General features: G+C 41.7%; 1 long non-coding RNA gene across 1 annotated transcript; it reads right to left on the bottom strand.

Annotated features, from left to right (window-relative positions):
- Positions 1 to 881: 881 nt before the first annotated feature.
- On the bottom strand, positions 882 to 2,264 carry LOC123627364. Its single transcript, XR_006731252.1, has 2 exons — positions 2,141 to 2,264; positions 882 to 1,236 (listed from the first exon to the last, which is right to left on the bottom strand). It is a non-coding gene; the product is annotated as an uncharacterized LOC123627364 (long non-coding RNA).
- Positions 2,265 to 5,024: the final 2,760 nt, after the last annotated feature.

Below are 5,024 nucleotides of genomic sequence, written 5' to 3'. Positions count from 1 at the left end.
AGAGGCCCGAGGAAGCTTGTCCGCGCTGTCCACCCTGTGGTGACACAACCAGAAGGTGCCACCCACCAGGCAGTGGCCCTAACCAGACACCAAATCACACCTCAGTCGTGGACTTCCAGCCTCCAGAACTGTGAGAAATCACTTCCCACTGTTTATGAGCTGTCCCCTTTATGGCAGTTTGGTCTAGCCGCCCAGACAGACGAGGACGGTCACCAGCACCCACGTCTGTGAGCAGACACTGCCACTCGGACCACTGTGCTGAGAGGAGACCACCGTTACCACAAGCAGGGCTCACCCTTTCCTGCCCGGCACTGGTCAGGTCTCCCAGAGAACCGCTTGCCCCCTGGCTGTCCGTCTGCAGGAGATTCAAAGACAAACCGGGGCCCAGTCAAAGGGAGGTGGCGAAAATATCAGAGCGAATCAAAACTAGATCTCATGTGACGCGTAGCTCAAAAAAAACGGGGAGATTTTGCCTGGAGAAAAGACTTGAGAGGACATCATGCTTTCTGTATGTATCTGCAGGCTGTGATGTGGAAAACGAAGAGGACGTTCTGTAAATGCCTCGGAGACCATTCTTGGGCTGTCACTGAGGCCTAAGGATGCCTCAGGCCTGGGAAGCCAGGGGGCATCTTTCCCCAAGTCAGAATGGGCACGACTCACCGGACACAGAGGCAGCGACCCCCTGGAGAGAAGCCAGCTCAGACAGTTTACACAAGAAGGGAAAGTAGGAACGGAGCTAGAAAACGTGTGTGCATTGACCACGGGAGCAGAGAGCCAGTCAGGGCTGAGCACCCGTCTCGCCTGGGGAGATGACGTAGTTGCTCTACGCAATTGAAGCAAAAGGAAAATATAAATCAAGGAGGACACAAGGAATCCTAATATTAGGTGAAAACTGCAAGGATACAGATTTTATAATTTCGTATCTCTGTATTTAGAGATATCTACCCATATTACTATATGTAATATGTGTTCATTATAACAAAAAAATCCAAACAATACAGAAACATGAAAAATAAAAAGAGAATATTGTTTTCATTCACGTTTGAGGGACTCCGGTGAGTGATACTCTTGCTACTCATCCAGGCAGGCAGAGATCAAAATGTCAGTTTGGTTACACCTGCCCCAGTGGCTGGCAACGCTACACTGCAGCCTCCCCTGTGAGTGGGCCGCTCCCCACCAACTTGGAGACGGAGCGCGGGAGCAGAAGACGGGTTTCCGCTGGAGTCTGACTCCAACCTGAGGGAGAGAAAATGGGGTTGAGTTACACCTGTTCGCACCTACAAACCTGACAACCTGAGAACCACCCAGGACTGCTGGTTCTCCACGCCGCCTCTCACCTGGAAACAAGAGTTGCTCCACTATGGAGCTGTCACTACATTGCCTAGAAAACCTCCAAAGACTAGAATAAAGAACGAGCCAAAAGGTCAGAAGTGTAAGGGAAACACTCCCCGAACAGTAACAAAAGGAGTGGGAATCACTATTCCCACCATCCTTGCCATGAGAAGAGACGTTTCCATGTTAACAGTTTGGAACTGTTTGGAATTTATCCTTCTAGTTTTTCTTTTTTTTGCACATGGATATAAACTTTTTCTGTACAAATATCAGAAGGATATTACATAAACTATTTTACAACCTCCTTTCTAAAGTTAACAATATGTTGTAGGCTTTTTTGGTTCAAACAGGTATATATAGTAACAGATCCAACTTATTCTTTTTAATGATACTTAGAATTTCAATAAGTTGTTCTCCTATTGATTGATACCTAAGTTTTCGCTGTTTTTTTTTAACTGCTAAAAATAATGACATAATGAGCATCATTGTTTATACAAGGATATAGACTCACAGAGCTGCTTCCGGCATAGCGACCTGCTTGTGGCAGAACATCTTAAAGCGCAGAGTAGGTGATAACTTTGGCAGGTCTCACTGGAGACAGCGGAAGCTGCAGGTGAGCGGTTAGATCACCTTAAACTGGTAACAGAACTCCAGCCAGGGAAGGAATTGTATCCTATCAGGTTGCTAAAATTCTCCCAGCCTTGACAAGACAGAGCTGCCTCACACCCATTTGCTCAAGCCCCCAGCAAGGGTACACTTGGCTAACTAACAGACCCCTCCCCGTCATGCCTGTGCTGCCTTCACTCACCAGCTCAGCAAAAGACCCTGGGACGAGATTACATCAGTGCATGACCTTTGAGCCCGACACCTGGGATGCTTCACCGTGTTCTGATGAATTCTCACGGGCCCTGCACTCCAGGCCAGCCAACTTGTCAAAGGCAACAGCGAACGGTGCCTTTTGTTTTCAAGCAGGGGAAAGCATGACTGCTGCTTATAATCATTTCCGAGTGAACGATTCCTCTTCCTCTTAGTGAGCCCAAATGTGGAGCCTTTGGAAATACTAACTTGTCAGCATTTCAGGAAATGTCTTTATAAGTAGCTGGCAAAAAGATAAAAAGCTACTGACCCTGCAGCTAGACGACTGAAGTTTGTTGTTTTTGAAAAGAAGGTCTGTAATAGTTTTTTTTTTTAACTTTTAATTTGGAAATTCAGACTTAACAGAAAAGCTGCTTGACTAGCATGAAGAACCACATACAGTCGGCCCTTAGTCTCCATGGGTTCAGTCAACTGGGGATTGAAAATATTTGGGGAAAAAACTGCATCTGTACTGAATGCGTACAGACTTTTTTCTCATCATTATTCCCTAAACAACACAGTATAACAATTATTTACACAGCATTTACGTTGTATTAGGTATGACAAGTAATCTAGAGATGCTTTAAGGACCATGGGAGGAGATACATAGGTTATATGCAAATATTATGCCTAATTAAAAGAAATGCCCGTTTACAGAGGCATAAAAAAAAAAAAGATAAAATATTCAGGAATAGACCACATAAAAAATGTTCACTATCCATACAAACAAAACTATAAAACATTCCCAAAAGACACAAAAGACTAAAACAAACGGAAATACGTCCCTTCTTCTTGCCTCAAAATCACCAAGATACCAATTCCCCATCACAATTTAAAAGTTTAATGTGATCCAAATAAAAACACTTTTTCTCTGAAACTAGACAAGTTGATGTGAAATACAGCTCATATGGAAAAATAAACATCCTGGAGTATCTGGGAAAACATGGCAAAGTAATAGCTACAAGAAGGGACCAGCCACACCAGCTTTGAAAACACAACGTAAGGCCTCTGTGATTAAAACCATATGATCCTGGCACAGGCGTAATCAGACAGACCAACCAAGGCAGTAGAATTAAAAGCCCAGAAATAGCCCCAACTACATACAGAGATCTCATAAATGAAAATGATGGGATTTCAAACCCCTGAGAGGAAGATGGACTTTTTTTATAAGCGTCGTTGAGACAACAGGGTAGCCATGTGGAAAAAGATAAAATTAGATGCATTCCTCACACAATACATAAGAATAAACTCCAAATGAATCAGCGATCAAAATGTAAAAAATGAAACTATGCAACTGCTAGAAGAAAACATGGGTAAATTCTACTTTAACCTCAGTGTAGAAAAAGTTTGTATGTATGACTTAAAGTCAAGATGCAAAAATATTGATGTTTCACTGCATTAAAAAAAATTTTACATTGGCAAAAACATACCATAAGCAAAGTCAAATGTCAAATGACAAGTTGTTAGAGAATACATGCAGTCTATACCAGAGATAAACGGCCGATTTCCCTGACACAGCTAGAATTTAAAACAGTTTTTTAAAAAAAGATGAAAAATCCTATTGAAATGGGGAAGACATGAAAAACAGCTCACCAAAAAAGATTTTTTTTTTTTAATGTGGTGTTATCCTGGACTGCACCCTGCATTGGAAGGGGGAAAAGGTTATAAGACATGACTGGAACAATTTCACAAAATTGTCAAGGGAAGAAGAGTATGAAGTGGTAGTATTATATGTAATTTTTCTTTTCTTTTTTTTCAAATACAAATTCTCTTTCTTTACACCTCTTTTGATCTCAAGTTGAAGGCTGTATGCAATATTGCTGCAGTATAATCATTGACTGCGTCCACAGTGTGCTAGGAGTTACCTGTTTGGAGCATGCAGCCTCTTAAGACTCCCCCAAACACAGAAACTTGTCCCGTGGAATTAAGGCTTTTATTCTGATGCACTTGGCAAATATATTCATGTTCAAGTAGTTTTACAGTTCACATTGACTTCAATGTATATTTTTCTAACATGTCGTTGAAACTGGAACCTAAGAAAAGCTGCATGGGCTGTATTGTATTTTTTTTTTATTTTTTTAGTTTTTTGAAAAATGGTTGTTTTTTGAGTAGATGATATAGTCACAGGTTCAAAAAGCAAAAAGGAGAAAATGGCATGTACTTTCCAAATCTCCCTTCCATCCTTGTCTCTCACATGCCCAGCTTTGTTCCCAACTTTTCTTACTCTGAAGATATATCCTTCCAAACTATTTTTAGGATATAAAAGCAGATTCTAATATAGACATATCTCCTTCCCTTTTTACACATAAAGTAGCATATTGCAGACCCTGTTCTGCACCTTGTTTTTCTTCCATTACTATATGAGAGACCACTCCCTATTAGTACAGGGAGGTGCAGTAGGGAATGGTGATTAAGAACATCTATATTAGAACCACCCTACACATATCAAAAATCAAATAGGGTTGGTTCTCACATTCTCCAAGGCCTCTTAAGATTCAGCCAAAGATAAATGACCCTGCCTAAAGCAACCGTTCTGATCCAATTTAGATCCTCTTTGTAGATTCCTAACAAGAACTAGAAGTGATAAGATAATAAAGGAGGCAGCTCAGCCACACAGAAATCCAGACCTGGCTCTGACAGCTGATAAGAGGATCTTCAGCAATTATCCCCGGAGAAATAATTTAAATACCACAGGGCATAAATAACGATGTCTAAGGGAATGTCAGTGAGGGGGATCAGGCTATGCCACCCCAAAATATGCCACTTTGACAAACGGATTATTTTGCACTGAAGGTGATTGAGAAACGGCAGATGTAGGAGGAACTCTCTGCCTTTCC

The sequence above is a fragment of the Lemur catta genome, chromosome 24, assembly GCF_020740605.2.
Source record: "Lemur catta isolate mLemCat1 chromosome 24, mLemCat1.pri, whole genome shotgun sequence".
Classification (NCBI taxonomy): domain Eukaryota; kingdom Metazoa; phylum Chordata; class Mammalia; order Primates; family Lemuridae; genus Lemur; species Lemur catta.
Note: the sequence above shows the minus strand (reverse complement) of the source record. Positions and strands in the feature narration are given on the sequence as shown.